Source organism: Squalius cephalus, assembly GCF_949319135.1.
Source record: "Squalius cephalus genome assembly, chromosome: 2".
Classification (NCBI taxonomy): domain Eukaryota; kingdom Metazoa; phylum Chordata; class Actinopteri; order Cypriniformes; family Leuciscidae; genus Squalius; species Squalius cephalus.
In genome coordinates, this window is record NC_137123.1 from 14,259,988 (window position 1) to 14,283,050 (window position 23,063).

General features: G+C 40.8%; 1 protein-coding gene across 1 annotated transcript in view; it reads left to right on the forward strand.

The window, feature by feature from the left end:
* The window catches only part of LOC307152235 (uncharacterized protein), a 295,127-nt gene that overhangs the window by 67,731 nt on the left and 204,333 nt on the right, over window positions 1-23,063 (forward strand). The gene's annotated exons all lie outside the window — the stretch shown is intronic.

The window sequence follows — 23,063 nt, forward strand, 5'->3', positions numbered from 1 at the left end:
GGTGGGTTTTTAAAAAGATTTTCAGCTTTTAAAACATACTTAATAAAATGGTAAGCCAGGCAGTAATTATTGCCTCTCATTTAGCCTGAGTCATTATTAGTTAAGAATTAATCTCATTAATTAGAGAGCTGAATGTAAGATCACAACAGACAGCTGCATTTGAAAAAGCTTTGCTTAGATGTCGTTGTTTCTTGTATTGTTTGAGTGCACAACCAGAAGAAGAAAAAAACGTTAACATTTTATTCTGTGCTTGCACTGTCTATGCAGCATAACAAGAAAACAGGTAAGTAATCAATCATGAATTGGAGTAAAGGAAACATGAACTCATAAAAATATATTACCTCCAAAAACACTTTATATTTAGGTTATCTCCAAAAACAGAAATGAAATAGGAGAGCTTTTTAGTCTTATTGGAGCTGAATTATTGTGTGTTTGTGTGCGTATGGTGAGACTAGCAATTATTTCTCTGTTAGCTTGGGTTGAGACAGTAAATTATGATTTTCTATGCGGATACAAATTCTTCATTTCTCTCTGTCAACCCACACACCTGAGTCCCAGTGAGAGAGCCCTGTAGGCGCACACACACACACACATATACACACACACACGCATGCACACGCGCACAAACGCACACACACACACACACAAGAAGTATATCCCAGACTGAAAGTGTTTTGCTGGAGGTCATGAAATGCACGGTACGCCAGCTTGCTTTCCCTGAGGTGGCTTCAAAGACATCAACGTGGATGTTTTTGCGGATTGGATTTTCACTCCCCAGTTATTAAATAGGTTGACATCAGGGAAGGTTCGTTAATGACTGTCTCATTCAAGACAAGGAGACATGGAAGTACATGAGGACAAAACAGAAACCTCGCTGTCTCATTTCACAACACACTTTCATGCACTAGGAAGTTCTCTAACAACCTCTGAATCAGATCCGCCCCCAAATTCCTCCTCCTTGTTATTTAATTCCTCTGTGACCAAGTTAGATGACAGGTTCAAGTACAACAAAGGCTCTGCCTCATCTAAAACAAAGGAGGATAAACCCATCAGAGAAATGAGAGAAAAAACCTAACATGTTCACAATTCATTAAAGGTTAAAAACAAATCAGAAAAGCCAATTACATGGTTATGTAATTTGTTATTGCACTTTTTTACATTGGAAATCATTTAATTAGTCTTTCATTTGAGTCACTGGGTAACAAAAAAAAGTTTCCAGATGTTCATCTTCATCTCTTTACCTTTATCAGATAGATAGATAGATAGATAGATAGATAGATAGATAGATAGATAGATAGATAGATAGATAGATAGATAGATAGATAGATAGATAGATAGATAGATAGATAGATAGATAGATAAATAGTCATTTCTATTGTTGCCGCAAGGAGGTTAAAGTTCTGTTCAAGCAGTCAGAACGACATCATATGCAGAGAGAGATCGTTATCACACCACAACCACCTGAAATTGGAGCTCGGATTCGTCTCAAGGGGCTGCCAGTAAGCTGCCAATCAACTTGTTTTCAGACGCCCAGTTTGATACATCATAGCCACTGGACGGCCCATCAAATAAATGGACAGCTTGTCATCACGACGGGATGGTTTTGAAAATGAGGACTTGCAAAGACGTCGCAAAGTCACTGATGAGGGTGTCAACATTTACTAGTTTATTATATCACACTGCATATGGGAACATAACTAATCAAAGTGACAAATGACATCAAAAAACAATTGACAAGTGACACTGCAAGAGCACTTTTGTGAAAAAAAGTTAGCTAATGTGTGTGCTTTGGGAATGTTAGCAAGCCGCTGTGGTGGCAGTGGAGGGGGTGGTAACAATACCAAACAACTCTACGGTCTTGAAATTGTAAAGTGATATTCCCCTCCCTGTTCCCTTTCACAGTGCCGCTCTCATTATTCTTGCTTATTGAGATGGATAAACCTGAAGTTGGTAATTACATCCCCCTTCTCAGCCTGTTCTACACATGCGGAAGTTAATTAGCCTAAGAGTTAGCTAATTCTGAGAGGAAACTAAGCAAATAGCATGAAATCCACTCTCTTTAATCATCACCTGAACATAAAGCAGGAAATTGATTTTCCCGTCAGACTCTTCAAGAGAGTGATTGGCGTTTTTGTTGTTGTCATTCTTTGCTTGCTTGTTTCACAGCTGTGAAGCAGACAGTGGGTGATTCAGATGATGGCACAGCATGGCTTATGAAACTTCTTGTTGTGTAGGCAGTCATATAGTTTAAAATAAAGAAAACAAAAGCTTTTCAGATTCTGAAATTTTGGTTTATAAAAACCATAAACATTGAACATCTTCAGCGATTGCACAGTGTCTAGTGCCCAGTTGCTGCATTCAGAATTGGGGGGGAAAAAATCATTGGGATAATGGCACTGGAGTATGGAGCCCCTAAAGGGACTTCCTACCCTTACATGTAATCGAATTATAAAAATGTAAAAAAATTATGTGGGAGGGAAATTTCTATGGCAATTCTTTTGCAATTTCTTGCAAATGTTTTGCGTTCCAAATGTTTATTTTCACATATAAACACTAATCAGCGAACATAAACAGAAGCTCAACCGTACATCCTTGACGCACAAGAACAAACCTCATTGGCTCTTGAGGAAGCTCAAATGCGCTACGTAACACACGAGTTGTACCTCATTGGTTCATGCACGTCAAACAAGCATGCTTGAGCTTCCTTTACCATAACTGATATGTGCGTTGATGAATTAAATCTAAATTAAAGCCTACATTAAATCTTTTCATCATATAAAGCGATTGTGTCTCTTCATAAAATTTGAACTAAACCAGCACTGTACAGTACATGAAAGGTTATCAGCAAAGGTTTAAAGTCCAGGTTCAGAAAGTTTTACTTTTTGACCCCTGGACTTTACACCTCTGGTTATCAGTTCAATTGAGCCACCAATCTGATTATAAACTGATTATTTGGGTGCATGTACATGTAACATATCTATTAACTTTCATTGTATGGACAAAAACAGTTGAAAGTCATTCAGGTTTGTAGTAGTAAATATGACATCATTTTAATTTTTACATGAACTAACGCCTGTAACACTCTCCTCCAAATCGCAGTTCACCCAAACACATTTCATGTTAAATCCTGAGTGCCTTTTTTTCTGTGAGATATGTAACATATGTTGGGCAAAATGAAGTTATTGCCTTTGACCTGCATATTTTATGGATGAGAGGCTTTTGCCCTTGAGTCAGGCAGATCACAAGCTCAGCATATGTCCAGTGCAGACCCGGGACCCTCTGCTGAACATAACTACACCTCCAGGCACAGTAACTGAGCCTGTACACAGCATATCAAACAGGAGGTCAACGGGCTCCCATATGCACGGAACTCAAAGTGCAGATGAAGGGAAGTGGATCTTGAAAGCGGACAAAGGCATCAATGGTAGCAGCGATAGCGAAGCACTTAACTAAGAACGAGAAGAGGCCAAGGAGAAGGAAAGGAGCTATTGAAGAGAAAAATATATAAGTTTAATGAGCTGCTCGTCTTTAGCCTATTTTCTGCAGAGAGATGCTACAGTTGATCCACCGCGTGGGGATCGTCAGTGAGCGTTTGGGAATAGAATCAACGTCGACAGTAGGGGCGGCGGATCTCGGTTTGCTATCGTTAAGTCTAGATGGAATTAAAGGCTGTCAGATAGGGAGCGGGGTGACTCATCTGGAACATGTCTGGGGGTTGCTTTGGGGGAAAGATGTCAGCTACACTCCAGCACCCAACTCCCCACTACCTCCTCACAGATCCAATACAATAAGTCCTCCGCACACAAAACCTAATTACTCTCTATGGTTTATGAGTGGGCAGCATTGCATCGACACTTCAAAGTGTAAAGATCAGGTGTCTTGTATGACTCAAATTAACATCAGTATATAGATCCCAAGACTGCATGTCACTTTGAGTCTAAGAAAAGGCAAATAAAAAATAAAAGTAAAAGCTTCTACAGTAGAAGCAGCAGCGGTTACTCATCAGTGCATCAGCCTTCTAGCTTGATTTTGACAAATCCCACAGCACATTCCTCCAAATTACCATCATTTACTCAATAATGACAGTGATAAATCGTTCAAAACATAAAAACAGCCAGAACACACTGGCTGTTTCAGTACAAAACACTGGGGAACAGCCAACAATTAAGCTAAACAAAACTCCAAATACAGAGGTTTGTTATTCTATAATCATGTTAGAACCCCCCTCTTCTCTCTTGGCCAGAAAGACATAATTAATGACAAAATCCTATTCCCTTTGTGCTCATGGGCGATGTTCGCCTGTTCTGTTCACATACTGTGTTAAGCAACAGGGTAAGCCGATGCATTTCATTAAGGAACAAAAGGAACGCTGTGGAAAATCAGACAACTTTTGAAAACTCAAACAAACTCAAATCCACCGACTATGATATGCTCCTTTTTTAATGGGCTTCAGGGCTAAGCTGCTTAGGGAAACAAAGAAGGTTTTCTGTAGAAGACGGTCAAACTGCAATGAAATCAGATAGGATGATATACAGTAGTCGAACCAAAGACATTTCATACGCCCCTCAATGTGCAGCGGTTCTGAATTAATCAAACAATTTACCATACGTAAGCTGCAGACACTACGTAAATGCCTATGTAAATGACACTAAAAGTCATTAGTATTTCGTCAGAACTCCAAAATTAAGAGCTAAATGCTAAAAGAATGGCTTCAGTGGTTATGCATTTCTCTTGTTAATCAGGTACTAGTTCTCGTAGCTTTTGTCTGTTGTTGTTCCCAAAGGGGGGTGACCTATTTTCTAGTATTAAAAAATAAATAAACTACCAAAGTCAATCCTTTCGGTTCGGTTTTGCCTGGGAGACTCTGTTTGAAAAACAAAAGGAATAAGCACATGTGGGATGGGAGAGAGTGACGAGTCCATTTCCGTGCGATGGATAATTGCCGAGGGAATAGGACGAGGACAGCTGGCGGCCAGCTCAGTGCTCTGATTTATTCTGGAGTTGCATTACTCAGATAGATTTAGATTAAAATGCATTCATCAATTCAGCGGCGGACATAATGCATTATTGCCCAGGAGTAAACACGGCCCAGGCACCGAGGGAATCAATAAGGATAATTAAAACGGCGAGATGTAACAGCCATTCCTCATCCAACCTAAAATCTGTGTGTGAGTGTGTGTGTCCATGTGATGGACAGTGAAAGAGGTCTACGGCAGCTTTTCAAGCAATTTCTAGTAATGCTATTGTTTTGTTATTTTGAGCATTTATAATTGTTAAAATTGCGCTTTTGGGACATTGGGCCTCTTTAATGTGTAGGAGAATCAGAACTCCCATTACATTTATGACATAGGTGTTGAGTGTCATGGGACATTTGAGTAATTAAGATAATTGTGTTGAGATAATTCGTTATGACGAATAACTATTTAGAACTATTTACATGATAATGCCGGTGTTTAACATGGCCAGAGATATTAATCACTGTTGTGTGTTGTGTTTTAATTTAATACCCTGTACTATGCTCATGGGTACAGTAAAATGCTTTGTAAGGCAGGCAATCCAGGTTTAACAGAAACAAACAAACCCACCTTAATTAATTGTAGAGGCAGATTAGAGTTATTGCATCTATTGAGTGCTAGAGAATGTCTAACATGGTACAGTATCTGAATGATTTAGGGGCAAGTTTATGGTGCTCTTACCATTTTTATTTAATCTAAATTGATTCCATTTAGTGTATATATATATATATATATATATATATATATATATATATATATATATATATATATATATATATATATATATACACTCACCTAAAGGATTATTAGGAACACCATACTAATACTGTGTTTGACCCCCTTTTGCCTTCAGAACTGCCTTAATTCTACGTGGCATTGATTCAACAAGGTGCTGAAAGCATTCTTTAGAAATGTTGGCCCATATTGATAGGATAGCATCTTGCAGTTGATGGAGATTTGTGGGATGCACATCCAGGGCACGAAGCTCCCGTTCCACGACATCCCAAAGATGCTCTATTGGGTTGAGATCTGGTGACTGTGGGGGCCATTTTAGTACAGTGAACTCATTGTCATGTTCAAGAAACCAATTTGAAATGATTCGAGCTTTGTGACATGGTGCATTACCCTGCTGGAAGTAGCCATCCGAGGATGGGTACATGGTGGTCATAAAGGGATGGCAATGGTCAGAAACAATGCTCAGGTAGGCCGTGGCATTTAAACGATGTCCAATTGGCACTAAGGGGCCTAAAGTGTGCCAAGAAAACATCCCCCACACCATTACACCACCACCACCAGCCTGCACAGTGGTAACAAGGCATGATGGATCCAGTTCTCATTCTGTTTACGCCAAATTCTGACTCTACCATCTGAATGTCTCAACAGAAATCGAGACTCATCAGACCAGGCAACATTTTTCCAGTCTTCAACTGTCCAATTTTGGTGAGCTCATGCAAATTGTAGCCTCTTTTTCCTATTTGTAGTGGAGATGAGTGGTACCCGGTGGGGTCTTCTGCTGTTGTAGCCCATCCGCCTCAAGGTTGTGCGTGTTGTGGCTTCACAAATGCTTTGCTGCATACCTCGGTTGTAACGAGTGGTTATTTCAGTCAAAGTTGCTCTTCTATCAGCTTGAATCAGTCGGCCCATTCTCCTCTGACCTCTAGCATCAACAAGGCATTTTCGCCCACAGGACTGCCGCATACTGAATGTTTTTCCCTTTTCACACCATTCTTTGTAAACCCTAGAAATGGTTGTGCATGAAAATCCCAGTAACTGAGCAGATTGTGAAATACTCAGACGGCCCGTCTGGCACCAACAACCATGCCACGCTCAAAATTGCTTAAATCACCTTTCTTTCCCATTCTGACATTCACACCCCTAAATGCATTGAAGCAACTGTCATGTGATTGGTTGATTAGATAATTGCATTAACCCTCTGAGGTCGGCAAACGCGCCCGCGCGTTTTGCTGGATTTTCTTCACATTGTAAATCTATAAACTTAAATTACTCCGTCATTTATGGTCATACAGAAAAAAGAAATATAAAAAAAGAATCTGTGATATTTCTACTTTTGTATGTGTCCACTTACAATCAAATCAAAACATTGTGCTTTTGTAAAATAAAGAAAATAAACAAGGTTTGCTTTCTGCCTCTCCGTCGCGGTGAACTTTTTTTTCTTGAGCACGTCTATAAACTGAAACAAAACTCAGCGAATACTTGTCACACATTTATGAGCCATATACCTTTATAAACATTTAAGTGTGTACTTTTAAATGATCGGATTCAAACTGAAAACAAATATTCTCTGTTTAAGTAATTTGTATAAAACCAACAAGATGTCCAGCTTCTCAAACACTTCCTAATTACTTTTAATTTGAACACGCCCACTCGCTCAAAAGATATTCACATGCAAATCTCCACATGGAACGCGAACGCGCTCGTTACCTCAAAAACAAAACACCAAAACACTTCACAAGTCTCTGCTTTTCGTCGAGTTTGAAAGGCGCACTGTGAGCTTACATTGGATTTAGGCTACCTCAGAAGAAGAAGAATGCGATTTGAAGACAAGAAAGATGTAAGGTAAGAAATTCTTACATATTAGTTTGTTATTGTTGCATAAATTTCACATTGCAGTTGAACTGTTGCTAGATATATGGTGAATATTGTAATATTTAGACCGTGTTTACTGTTACTGTGTTTGTGGATATCTGCTCAAACATAGATATGTATATGGTAACCATAATGTTTTATATTTGAGCGCGATCGCATTTGAATGTATCATATTTGATACATTCGAAAAGCAAAACGCACCAAACGGCTTTATGTTTTTACTATTATCTCATTTCATATCATCATAACGAATGAAAACATTTGAAGTAACATGACAATCAATATATTTTTCTCTAGCTTAGTTGTTACTGAAATATTTTTGGAAGATTTATAGGCTGCTATGGTTATTGTTATTATTATTTTATGCAGCACTGCGCATAGCCTATGCCTACAAGGCACAACAAACCTGGTGTTCATTATATTATTGTTGGAAACATTTGTGTGTGTGTGTGTGTGTGTGTGTTTATTCTGTGAATTTTAAAAAGCAATTTTAACCAGAAAAATCTAAAAATGTATTCCCAAAATCGTGCAGGCCTTTCTCTTGATATCAGTATGTTCACTTTTTTTTTTTTTTTTTTTCAGGGCCCAGATGCAACTGAGTCCTGCTGACTTCAACATTCACACGAGTCTCTGTACATGAACATGGTAAAGTGAAAATCAAACACCTTGGAAATGAAAGGTATGTACAATGTTTTTAGGAATGGCACAAAGGTCTCTGTCTTTGGATCATTAGTTATCTTTGGATTATGTTGTGTTGTAAATAAATCAAACAATCTAAAAGCCATTCTTTTTTAAATCTCCTCATTCTTTGTGCAAGGTTGCTCAGAATGATAGGGGCCTGATAGCTCCTAATAGGGCAGTTAGAGGAGGGTCTTTGTCTTTCTCAGGTGTGAAAAGCTTACATATTAATGAGCTCCCGCATAAAGCTTTGTGGCACAAAACACGTCGTAAAAAATTTAAATCAATATATTGTCTTATCTGAATGAGCAGTCAGGGTGATTTTCACATAGTTTTAGAGCAAATATTCTAGGCTACGTCATACAATTTTCAGAAGTCTTGTGAAGAAATAATCAGTATGGGTTTCATGACCTTATTTCAGTGAGAATTTTTTTTTGTATTTTCACAAACCACGCATAAATGTCATTATCTCAAAACTACAAACTTTTACATACATGCTGCCGATATATTATTGTAGCAGAGTTTGTGCTGAATACAGTGTAATTAGACTTTAGCCATGAAAATGTCACAAGTAACAGAAATAAGCGCAAATGTCAGAGCATGTCAGAACACCTCCAGGGCCCAGAAAACAGCTCAGACCCCAGAGGGTTAATGAGAAATTGAACAGGTGTTCCTAATAATCCTTTAGGTGAGTGTATATATATATGTGTGTGTGTGTGTGTGTGTGTGTGTGTGTCTTACAGTGTTCAAATATATTTTTAAGGAGTTGATAGGAAAATTATGTTTTTATCAGTCTGTACTAGAAAGTGTTATCAGATATGGCTTGTCCGCTGTATGGCGTGTATGAATATTTTGTGTAATTATTTAATATATCAGGTTCTGTTGAAATTCTGGCAATTGAGTCCAATACAAATTTCCCTATCAGGGATAATAAAGTATATTTCATTTCATTTCAAGCCACTGAATATCTCGTACAATCTTTCCCTTTTGTTCCCCTCTATGCTCACTGAAACCCATATTCTTGTCCCTCTAGTGAACTGCTATTTGAGAGACAGTACTCCTAAAATAGGCCCTGTAAAAGTTAATTACACAAGCGGGTCAGGCAGCCGGAGGAAGGGTCAGGCAGTCTGAAGCACTCAGTCAGCTCTAGTGGAAGAGCCTTCCTCACACATCCATTCATGTCGCCGAGTTCAGCCGGGGCTCGAATACAATGCAAACAAACCTTGTTACTGCTCACTTAGCACTTAACAAAGGGTTAGGCCAGCGGCCTCTGGTGAGATAACTGTTCAGCTCTAATCTAATTCACAAATATGATTCTAATTAGGTAGTGCACTTTTAAAAACCCTAATGATGATATTCAGGTGTTGATTTCAGTGGGTTTTGATGACAATCTAAATCTGGAACATCAGCTATCTCAGACAATGATAAAAGGAGACACGTTTTACTGTTAATTTAATTAAAAAGTCAGAAAATTGATTATCACTGTGGCCTAGAGGTTGGTGTACAAGCTCTGACACATTGAGCTGTGCAGGCTTGGCTGGCGGGCAATCTGGCTCACATTATCTGTCACCTCATAATTTTTTACACCACATAACTTTTTTTTTACAGTCCATACTGTCAGTAAAAATGCCCCAAAACAACCGTAAGCAACAGTGTAGGAGTCTAGAGCTAAAAACTGATTCTCTGGATGTTGAGTGTTTCTGATCTTTTAGACAAGCTTGCTTGACATTTCCATCCTTCTCCCTGCTATTTTCGTACAGCTTGTTGTTGTTTTCAGGCCCATGTGGTTTAAACTTCATTCCCTGGGACCTCAGGCGCCATTAGTCAGCTCTCTGTGAGGCAACATCCCATAATATCTCCAGCCCCCTGGACCCATCTCTAAGGTTTATTAGAGTCTGCCATTTGGAGCCATTTTCTAACTATGGGTTTCAGTATGACAGAGAGATGAGTAAAGCTACACCTCAAGACCTCCAATATCATCTCTCTTGCCTTCTCTCGCTTTTTATCCCTCTTCCATCTTTTTGGTGCTATAACAGTTTCTCCCCTCTGAACGGTCACACACAGATATTAGATATTAGATTTTATTAAAATGCAGTTGCATTGGCAGCAGTGTCCACACTAACAACCGGCATGCTAAGACCACACTCCAAAAAAAAAAAAACCTTCTCATGTCTTCACCGCCCTCTGCGAGACTCTCTATCCTTCTCAAACTTGTTCTCCTCAAGCCGTGCCAGGCCCAGAATTCCCTCTCTAGCTCCTCTCTCCATCTCTCTCTCTCTTTTTCAATCATCCCACCATTTGTGCTGCCCCTTGCAAATTCCCTGGCTGTCTCACACTCTTCCACACGCGCACACGTTCTCACACACACATCCTCCAAGCAAAGTCAAGTCACCCTTGATTAGGTTCTCATAGCTCCTTGGAAATGTGCCCCTCGAGAATGTGTGTATGTGTGTGTGCGTGCACATTTGTGTTGCACCGCCAACCTTCTTTTCTCTGTTCACTCAGCATTGTCGATTTTTTATTAATTCTTTCCTTGTTTCTATAATCCATTTAATGTCTCAGAGTTCAAACGCTGATCGTTCTGTGTGAAATCTGTTGATTCTCAAGCGGTCTCGTGATTTGATTATTGAATTATTACGTTGCAGGTCCAGCTCTTTTAGAGTAATTACTTAGGCAACTGTTCTCTTTTTCTCTTCCCACTTTTCCATCTTCTATCTTACATGTAAATAATCCCAAATGTCAATGTGAAAATACTTTCTCCTATCCCAATTCATTGTGTAAACAACTACAAGTCAATTCACAAGCTGTTGATTTCCCTGGAAATTGTAAATACTGTAGCTCTATCAAAACATGCTGCTGTTTTAGCAGGTCTTCCCAGATCTGGGCCACATCTGGTACATACCAGATGTGGGCCGGATCTGGGCCGACACTATGTTGCTATCTGGGTTCGTAGTAATGGCATTAGTTTGGGGTGGGACTAAGGATAAATATTTTTCATATCTATTTGTATATCAAATTGTATAAAGTTGAGAAGGTTTCACATTATTTTTGAAATACTAATATCAAATATAATATATAATATGCTATCTAAATATCTAAACTAATAAAAAATAATAAACATAACTATTAACTTTTGATATTAAAGTAGATATATTAAAGATATCTATTTGGGTTGCATTTACATTTGGTGCTGCTGTTTACACGAAACAGATTCAAAGGAATAGTTTAAATTTAAAAAAAAAAAAAAAAAAAAAAAAAATTAAATACAGCCAGGCCAGCATTTACTCATGTAATTCTTCATCTCAATCTTTACCAAACAAAAACCATCAACCGAGGTGTTAAATCTTCAAAAATGTCACAAAGGCACCACAAAATTTGTCCATATAACTTTTGTACTATTCTTCTCAAGTCATTAAACCGATTTGGTTTTTTTTTTGGGTGAACTTCCCATTAAAACAATATAAAATCACAGCAAAACACCATTTTTTATTTCATTAATGATCATTTAACAGCCAGGGTGTTCTCAGCTATAGGTGAAGTGATGCAGATGTATTTTTAGTGCTTGTATGGCCCTGAGAAACCTATAAAATCTGACACAGTATCTCATCAGACTGCGAAAGTCCACTAATTAGTCAGCGAAGAGCTGAGCATGTTACAACAGCACATCTGGATGGAGCGGCACTAAAAAACGCTGGATCATCCCTATAAAAATAACCATCCATTAAAATAACAACCCCAAGATACATCACATTGCTGTTTTTAAGACAGAGATCTCCTCTTAACCTGCTCCAGGAAAGTGAAGAAATATGCCAGGTTTCTGTTTCTTCTCTAATGTCCCTGTTGTCAAGCCTCAAGTCTCTTCAGTGCTTCTCCAGTCCCTGAGAGAAAATTAAAAGATAATGCCTTGTTCGTGCAAGTAATTCTCAGCAGTATGTAGCAGATAAAGGTGCCCTTCATCATTGGTGACTCCCAAATACCCCAGCGTACAGAAAGACTCTTTACAACAACAGCAACCCCCTTGTGCCGGCACTTGCTGAACTTCTGGGAGGACAGGAAACCGCTGCAGTTGACAGAATTAACACAGAAAGGAAGCAGCATTGTCAACTCAGGACTTTCCAAATAAAGAGTTACAGTGCAAACAATTGGTTCGCTTGCAATATATTTTCATGTCAAGCATCAACAGACAAGCAGATAGTACTGCAAAAATAATATTAACGCTCCCTTTTAGATGCACTAATCTGCTCTAATCAAAGACCGCAAAGGTGCCGGTAACACAAAACACCTGGAATTCCTACAAGTTATGCTTCCATATTATGCCTGAAAAGAGGAATTAAAATATTTCCAAGGTTTTAATCGCCATTCTAATTGTTTCAGTGCTCAAGTGAAGGCAACATGAGAATTGCCAAGCAATTGAAGGGCTTTGCTATTAGCTTGCTCGTCATTCACTTGTGCTGCAATTTAGGATCCACTGGGTGAGGACGAGTGAAAACCAGTCATTATGTCGTAATTATGATGTGATTATAGCCTTATTATGGCTAATGCTTTGTCAATGCCACACATAACTGAGTATGCGCATGTAGTGCATGGCAGACATCGGCTTTCTTGAGTAAGTGTTATTAATTACCAAGCAAAGATAGGTGGCAGAGATGCGAGTGTGTGTGAATATGTGATGGTGGCTCATTAGAAGCGCTGAATAAGATGAGGTATTAGTGTATGATGTTTTCCCAAAGCTCCACTAGTCATTTCAGAGCTGTGTTTTCACTCAAGGAGAGCCACTCAATCTCAATTAACATGGAAAAAGCACAATATCAGTAAAGAAATGCACAGGCACACATCCTCAGTGTGTGTGTGTGTGTGTTTGTGCTCTCCAACAATGATGACTCTGTTAGGTGGATGGGGCTTTTCCGTACAAAGGGCAAAGGGACAGAGGAGATAAGAGAGTTTTTGCGATAACTTCCCCTCTCTGTTCCTCTCTCTTTCGTTCCCTTCTATCCATCTCTCTTATCTCCATTTCACCATTCAGCATATGGCATCCCTGCAAAGTACAGGAATAAAAAGACTGAGGGTTTGCTTACATGGCCGCTTTAACCACTCGTACCCTTCTCCATGTTACCACTTAGAATTCAATCTGTCCGTTTCCTTATCTGTCCAGGGTCCGTACATTCTCTAATGCAGCCCTGTAACAAAACACAGTAGAAGAAGGAGCAGAGGGTTATGGGATACAGGTGAGAGGGTGACACATTGAATAATAAAAAAAGAAAACCCTATATAAGGGGTATGCCAGATGAAAATGAGATTTGCCTGTTCTGTGGGTTGGGGGGTTGGGGGGTTGGGGGGTTGGGGGGTTGGGGGGGGGGGGTTGGTTGTGTTCCTGGGATGTTCCTGGGACGTTCCTCCCCATAATTCCTATCCTGCCACATCAAAGTACCTGCAAATGTCAAGATCAAGGATTGAAATGGTACGTGCTTGCGCATTAAGGATGTTTACATCTCGTCATGTGTTTAAAAAAGTAGTACATATTAGATGAGCTAAACTAAACTAAACTAAACTAAACTAAACTAAACTAAACTAATGTATTTGTATGCTTTGTTTAAAGTGCAAAAAAGAGTAGAGTTGTTCTTTTCTATTGCAATTTTTCTATTTTGAGTATGTATCAGAAGGGAGCATGTGTTGTAGTGTGCAAGTCAATGTGAGGTTTGTGTGTGCATGTGTGTGGAGTGGAATTCATATGGTTCCTCTTGACGAGGCAGCGCTTTTCTCCAGCGTCCTTAACATGTAATTAATCAATTCAGGTCCCAAAGAGCTCTATTTATAACTGCTTGGAGGACCTCTCCATCACAACACTGCACAGCTCCTCAACTGAACATCATGCAGAGCGCTCACTGTTTTCAAAACCGCTTCCAATCCACTTTCACATGTCCTGAAGTGCAGAGTGTGTTCAGTCAGGTATTTATTTAAACAATGATGAATGTGCAAACGAACAATTAAGATGTTAGTCTTTCTCAGTTAACAACAGTAGGTACATTCAGTCAGTTTGACTTCACAGAGTATTACCTTTTTCTAAGGGAGATCCCAGTGAGTGCGGATCCTTTGTGCAAAGAGCACTGCTAATGGCAAGGGAAAGTGTACTTGAATATATAATTTCACAGGAAGTGGATAAGGAAATTTGATAAATTCACTTTTTCATGTTATTAATTACAGCAGTCATTTATCAACTATACCAACTATAATAATTTATATTAGGGCTGGGGGAATTAACGCGATTTGTCGCTTTGCGATTAATTTTAGAAGTTTAACGCGTGAAAAAAAAAGAACACAATTAACGCAGCACTTTTTTCCCCCCTCGTTTCAATGATTTCCTGTTGCGGCTGCTATTGAAAAGGTGCCGTCCCGCCTCTCCATGTTCGGCGATCAGGTTTCATTCTCAAGTCACGCAGCTTTCATTAGCGGGTCTTTTCCGCTCCGTGTGTGCGCTGCTGCACTCTGCGTTCCGTGTGTGTGTCGTTAACGGCCCAAACGCTCCAATCATGTACCGATCATGCACTGGAAAAGCAAAGTCCGCTCAAATAACGTGAAATTTCTCAGTAGTAGACTTCTGTTTGCTGAGCTGGTATAGTCATGCTGGGCAACAATGGTAAAATGACCTGCTCTGATCACATGCTCTTGTAATAATAGCTTTGTAGGACTATATTTTATTTTGATAAAAAATGTGTTAAATTATGTTGATTGATTATTGAAAAAGAATAATACATTGATATATTGATGTTTAATATTATTAATATTAATATTAATATTAATATTAATATAGGGCTATTTTCTGTTCTGTTTCATTTAATTAGGTGATTCTAAGTTTAAATATTGATGATTACAAGCTTGGAGGAAATGCAATTAATTGCATTTAATTACAGCAAATTGTGCAATTAATTAGTTAATTTTTTTTAATCGATTCCCAGCCCTAATTTATATATAAATATATATTGTCACGTGTAAGTGCATGTTTGGACTTTCAGTTTGTGTTTTGATTTGTTCCTGTTTTCCTTTGTTCTTTTCCCGCCACTCCTTCGTTTCCATGGTTACTGTCATTATCAGTTCAGTTGTATCACCTGTTTAGTCATCATCGTCATCTGTATCACCTGTGTTCTGTTAATCAGTGTAATCTGTGTTTGTATTTAAGTTCTGCCAGTCTTCGTCCGATCTCTGTTTTATTTAGTGTGTGTTGCTACCTGTTCTGCTGACCTGTTTAATTAAAGTAAACCTTCGTTTTGAATATACATCCTTGTCTCCGTCTGCCTTCCTTCAACCCACCGTGACATAATCGTGTGACAATTATTTGATCCCCTGATGATTTTGTAAATTGGTCCACTTACAAAGAAATTAAGGGTCTATAATTTTTATGGTAGGTTTATTTAATGGATATAAACAGAATATCAACCAAAACATCCAGAAAAAAAAAAAAAAAAAAAAACACATTAATTGATTAGCATTTGATCAAGTGAAATTAGTATTTGATCCCCTACTAACCAGCAAGAATTCTGCCTTCCACAGATTGGTTATGTGCCCATGTGAAACACAGATCAGTCCTTTCACTTTAATAAAGTAATGTCAGCTGGTTATGTGTATAAAAGACACCTGTCCACAGAATCTGTATCTTCCATTCCAACCTCTCCACCACCATGGACAAGACCAAAGAGCTGTCGAAGGACATCAGAGACAAGATTGTAGACCTGCACAAAGCTGGAATGGGCTACAAGACCATCAGCAAGAAGCTTGGTGAAAAGGAGACAACTGTTGGTGCCATTATTCAGAAATGGAAGAAATACAAAATACCCATCAATTGCCCTCGGTCTGGAGCTCCATGCAAGAGTAAGGATAAGGATGGGGTAAGGATGATCATGAGAAAGGTGAGGGATCAGCCCAGAACTACACGGGAGGAGCTTGTTAATGATCTCAAGGCAGTTGGAACCACAGTCACCAAGCAAACCATTGGTAACACACTATGTTGCAATGGATTGAAATCCTGCAGCTCCCACTGCACATGTATATGCCCGTCTGAAGTTTGCCAGTGAACATCTAATGATTCAGAGAAGGCTTGGGAGAAAGTGCTGTGGTCAGAGACCAAAATTGAGCTTTTTGGCATCAACTCAACATATTTGGAGGAAGAGAAATGCTGACAATGTACCCAAGAACACCATCCCTACAGTCAAGCACGAAGGTGGAAACATTATACTCTGGGGCTGTTTCTCTGCTAAGGGTACAGGACGACTTCACCGTATTGAGGGGCTGATGGACGGGGCCATGCACCATAAAATCTAAAAGAACCTCCTTCCCTCAAAAAATATTGACCCTTCATTTCTTTGTAAGAGGGCAAACTTACAAAATCAGCAGGGGATCAAATAAATATTTATTTATTTATTTATCAATCAGCACTCGTTCATGAAATGCTCTGCACCAGGGAGAGCTTGATCTTTTCCCAGTTGACCTGAAGACCCAAACAGCTGAGTTGTCTGAGCACCAGTTCCCTGTGTGCAGTGTGCACACACCAAATCTTGAGTGAGCCAGGATTATACAGTCGAGATATCTGAGAATGCAAATGCCCACTTCTCTTAATGGTGCAATGGCCACCCCTAGACTTTCATGAAGGCGCAAGGTGACAGGGACAGCCAGAAAGGGAGGACCATGTACTGGTACGCCTGACCCTCGAAAGCAAACCAAAGAAACAGTCAGTGTCGAGGGCAAAATCAAGACATGGAAGTATTCATCCTTCAAGACTATCGCTGCGAACCAATCCTGTTGACAAACACATGTCAGAATACGTTTATGTGTTAACATCTTGAACGGTAGCTTGTGCTGGTCCCGATTTAAAAGTCGTAGGTCCTTTCTTTGGTATGATGAAGTAAGAGCTGCAGGAACACTTCTTCATCTCGGCTGGAGGGACAATCTCTATTGCTACTTTACCAATAAGGCTTCAATTTCCGCACGCAGGACAGGGGCGTCTTTGCCTGCCACTGAGGTAAAGAGAACGCTGCTGAACCTGGACAGGCACCTGGCAAACTGAATCACGTAGCCAAGTCTGACTGTCCTGATGAGCCAGCTTGAAGGGTTGGGAAGTGCTATCCAGGCCTCCAAACTCTGCACGAGCAGCACTAGAGAACTAATCGTTTTCGACATACCTGCAGTGAAGCGCTGAAGCGGAAGATTGGCCTTAATGTTGGTAAGCCACGCGTCCCAATCCTGTGGCTGTGGGTGTACTGGAACATTGGAACCAGCTTGTGACAGTTCAGGAAGATATGTGTCTTCTGAACATGCCACACTGTGTGCAGGGCTTTGTGTGAGTCGTGTCTGAACATGAGGAGCCAGCAAGTCCTAGTCCATCATGTCTGGGCTGCAAACTATGTGACCCAGAGAATGAGGAAGTTGCTCTTTCTTTGAAAATGTGCCACTTGGGCGAGCGGCAGGGAAAAAAGAAAATGAAAAAGATTCTCCAACAGGCCCTTTACCGGGGGAAGGAGCGGTGCGTTCACCACCTCCTGGGAAAGAGCAGCTCCTCTCACCTCTGAGGAGCCTGTCTTAGGGAGACTTCGAAACGTTCTTAGGATTCTTAGGGCTCACCTGACGAGCAAGCTGCATCCCCTTCCTGCGGGCAGTTTGACACTGTGGCCGGACTGTGGGCTCAGGCTGCAGCAGATCTGTTCCTGCATCAATTCCTGGCCCCTTGTCCAGCTCTTTTAGAGCTTTGGCCTGATGAACCTGCAGGATGGCCATGACATGCAGGGTGAAGGCGACCTGTCCAGCAGCACTGTAAGCCTTCACCGTTAGAGACAAAGTGAACTTACAAGCCCTGGATGGGAGTCTGGGACAATTCCGCCTGGTAGCTGCGTTTTGTGGGCATAAATGTGCCGCAACCGCACGCTCCACCTGTGGAACGTTAGTATACCCCCTGGCCATCCCACCATTGAGGGTAGTGAGGGTTTAAGAGCTTGTGAAGCAGTACTAGGTAGTGAAAGGTGCCCTCCACAACTTAGTCAGCACTTTATGCACTTCTTGGAAGAAAGGAACTGGGGTCAGGCGCTGCTGTGAGTCACGTTCTGAGCCTAGAAACCAATCATCCATGTCATGTTCTCGCAATGGTCATGTTCTTGCAATGAGGACATGTAACATCCACAAACGCTGTCTCAGCGTGGGTGAGACCCAAACACTTGACACAGTGATCATGACCGTCTGAGGTTGAAAGATATCAACCACATCCAGAAACACACAGGCGTAAACGCTCTCCATCTATGGTTGCTCTTTTAGAGGAAAGTTGCTCTTTTATGTTGCTGAAGTGCCTAGGGGAACTCTCTTTGCACTTATCTGTGCACTGCTTGGAGACAGAACGCTCAAAAGTGTGGTAACACCAGCAACCCACTTCTTCCAGAAGTGAATGAAATGAGCTTGTGTAGTGATGACTCCAAAGAACAAATCTAAATGAGTGTTAAACACCATCTCCCTTTTATACCCTTATGTCTGGGGGAGTGGCATGCAAATTCCACTTGCCGATTCTCATTTGCCTTTTCTCAAAGTATCAGAGGAGTTTGGAGTTCCCAAGTGTGACCATAGTGTCAGTCACCGAAACCACGTCGAAGTGACTCACAGATAGGGAAACTTTGGCTCACCCCTGCCAAAGGGAGGTCACATGTGTTTTTTTCTTAAGAAATGTTTTACTTTATAGTAGGTTATAATAACATCTCAATATAGGTTAACATTGAGAGCCTTCAATGCATCTTCTCCATGAAAGAAAGCAAATGAAGTGAAGCGATTGCTCCCACAAGCTGAATCTGTGCCAGTGTAGACCGATAGATTAGCTAATAAGAATGGCGGGTTATTAATTTCCACTTCTGTCGAAGGCACACCTGTGCTCTTGTCTCTCTCTCTCTCAGGCGTACAAGCTTGGCATTGCCACTGTAAGGGATTATTACAGACATTAAAAGCACATTACATACCCCGCCCTGCCCCTTCCACACACACACATACACAAACTTCATTAGGCCTTGCCCATTAGCTCTCTCTCTCTCTCTCTCTCTCTCTCTCTCTCTCTCTCTCTCTCTCTCTCTCTCTATTTTTCTCTCTGGTGGAAAGCTTGTGCGGAGAGTCATCATTTGCCAAAAAAGCCATTAAAAAAAAACATAATTACAGAGAGAAAGCAGGAAGAAAATCAAAGAGATTGGCCCTCTTCTGAGAGAGAGACCTCCATTCTGACATTCCCATTGAAAAGATAAAAGCTCTTTCCAATCTAACATTATATCACACACAATGCATACAAGACCCTATCATCTCTCTCTCTCTCTCTCTCTCTCTCTCTCTCTCTCTCTCTCTCTCTCTCTCTCTCTCTCTCTCTCTCTCTCTCTCTCTCTCTCTCTCTCTCTCTCTCTCTCTCTCTCTCTCTCTCTCTCTCTCCCCTACTGTAATGATAAAACTTACTGCAATGTCAAAAGAAAATTACATGTTATCTACAGTATGTGTGCACTGATTTTTTATTTTATTTTTATTTTTTACTTGGACTTTTGGTATTTATTTTGTTCAATTGGACATACAAAATGAAAAATTGTTTATCACATGAGGCAATATCAGACAATATCATATGAGCAAGAGCGTGATATTGCTTTTATAAATCAGTTTTTTAAACAAGAAGTTGAGTAACTTACATTCCATATATATATTGCAATTAAAATCTGTAACAGTTTAGTGGCAAATGAAAATTGAATATTTCAATATATAATGTAAGTGCTATGGACTGGAAATGTTGAGTGCTATGACTTTTTTATTAATACAGCTATGTCATAAGTTTTCAATCCCTACTAAATACTGCTGTTTTTAAGTAACTTGTTTGTATGGTATGGTACAAAATTGTGTTAAAACACAATTGAGCATTTGGAAACTCTAAAACAAAACTAAATTAGTCAAAAGTCAAAAGAGCTCTCACAAAAGCCATAGAGAACAAATTGTTTTACAAAGTCTATGGCTGCAATAAGATTCCCAAAACACTAAAAGTTCATAGAGAGACAGCTTTAAAATTTGTTGTACCAAAAAACCATTGAGGTGTTTTGAAGAAAAAGCACAATATCATTCTAGGGAATAAAATGTTTAATCAGAGCAAAAAAAAACAAAAAACAAACAACAACTTAATTTACTGACAAAGTCTTGCAAGATGACCTGATGAAAGGAATAAAAAGAACACAAGACACATTTTAGAGTGGCCTTTTATTGTGGCCAGCCTAAGGCACACCTGTGCAATAATCATGCTGTCTAATCAGCATCTTGATATGCCACACCTGTGAGGTGGAGAAGTGCACACTAACACAGATTTAGACAGATTTGTGAACAATATTTGAGAGAAATAGGCCTTTAGTGTACATAGAAAAAGTCTTAGATCTTTAAGTTCAGCTCATGAAAAATGGGGCCAAAAACAAGTGTTGCATTTATAATTTTGTTCAGTATACTTTCTTAGCACATAAATTGGCTAGAAATGATGGCGGTGTTTCGAGCTCTCAAACACTTCCTCCCAGACCTGAGGGGCCATCATGTGCTTGTCCGCACGGACAACACATCTGTGGTCTCTTACATCAACCATCAGGGGGGTCTGAGGTCACGTCACTTATGCAAACTGGCACCATATCCTCCTGTGGGCCTCTCTGAAGGCAGTTTACATCCCGGGGTTTTTAAATAAGGGAGCAGACATCCTGTCGAGGCAGGGGCCGAGGCCCAGGGAATGGAGACTCCACCCCGAGGTGGTGGAGCTCCTATGAAAAACTTTGGTCGAGCGGAAGTAGACCTGTTCGCATCTTAAGAGATGACACACTGTCCACTGTGGTTTTCACTCAGTCAGCCAGCTCCTCTGGGGCTTTTTGTTCAGTGTAGATGGTCCTGCTACAGACCTTGCGCTGAGTGACCACTCATGATCGCCCCCCAACCTGTGAAGGAAGCATCTGTCGTTAGCATTACGCGACGACAAAAAGCCCCCAACACTGGGCCTTGGGCGAGGAACCAAGGTTTCTTCCACATTACTAAGACACGTAGGCATCGCCGTGTGACCTTGATCATGTGAAACAGATTTCCCCTCGGAGAAAACCTCTTGGTTCTGCGCCACCACTGCAAGGGCCTCATGTACAGGAGGCCAAAAGTTATTACGTTGGATGCAGTTGCCATGAGACCCACCAGTCTGAAACTGTTTTACAGTGAGTGACTGGCCTAGTTTTACCTAGGCCGAGGGGAAGAACCCGATATTGGTACACCTGGCCCCGAAAGCGAACTTCAGGGACTTCCTGTGATGAGGATGGATGGCTACATGGATGGACGCGTCCTTCAAATCTATCGTGACAAATCAGTCCTCGGACTGAATCTGTGACACAATCTGTTTTAATGTAAGCCTCCATCCTTCCTTGGAACAGTGAAGTAATGGCTGTAAACCACTGACTCCCTGCTGGGAGGAGGAATCCTTTCTATAGCCTCCTTTCACAGAATAATCTGTACTTCTTACTCCATAACCAGAGCCTGCTCGGGATCCACCACCGTAGGGAGGACCCCTAGAAATATGGGGGGAAGAACCGAACTGAATTCTGTAACCCTTTCTATAGTGAGCAGGAACCAATGAGATATATTTGGCAGTAGCTTCCACGCTGCAAGAAAATCTACTAAGGGGACCAGTCTCTCGAGACTGGCCTCTTGTATTGGTCGAACAGCCACTTTGGTGCCCTGTAACGGCGAACCGGCAGGGAAAAACCAAACTGACTGTTCTACGACCCTCGGAGGAGGATCGTTGAGAAATGCAGGCTCCTCGGCGCCGTGATGCGGCGAACCGGCAGGGAACAACCAAACTGACTGCTTTACGACCCTCCTAGATGGATCGTTCGGGAACGCTGACACCTCGGTGCCCTCGGTGAACCGGCAGGGAACAACTGAACTGGCAGAGCTGCGACCCTCCTCAGAGAGTCGCTTCCCAGAGGGCGCTGAGGAGAAACGGGCACCGTATTTTGATGAGGTGGAAACCGTTTCTCCCCGGAGGGGACTGCCCTCAGAAGTCTGACGGCCTCAGCGTCAGGACTTCATCTTAGTAGAAGCCTTCTTCGATAAAACGACTGTCCTCAGATCTGTCTTATCCTAAGACGACTACGGCTGAGACTACTAAAGGAACCAGCCTCTCGAGACTGGTCTCTAGTATACCGTGAGAAGCCAATCCAGCATCCTGAAACGGATGACTGACAGGAAATAACAGAACTGTCCCCTCTTAAACCCTCCTTCTGCGAGTCAGACACTGAGACTAGAACTCGCTGGAGGGCACCGAAGGGAGATGGGCACCATATAATGAGGTGTTATCCATTCCCCCCACCCCCACCCCCCGGAAATTCACCATTTATTTCCTCAGAATTAAATGACTCCTCAAAGATCAGGTGAGTACATATTTAATTTTCTCAATTAAATACAGCCAAATATCAACCAGACAAGTAGAAACTGACAGCCTGAAAGGCTGAATATAGTGTATTGATATAGACTTAATATTATAATCTTAAACAATAAAGAATACATCATTAGTTTGCACACAATCATAAGAGAACGAGAGAATAAGGTAAATGCGAGATCCGAGCCAAATAATCTTTATTGACCTTCTTCCCTCGAGAAGAAAGCCAACAGGAGCAGAGCTAAAACTCTCGATAGTGCATATGTTAAAAGGTTCTGCACAAAAGCACCTTCAGTGCTCGGACCCCTAAAAATAATAAAGTCGATAGCTGT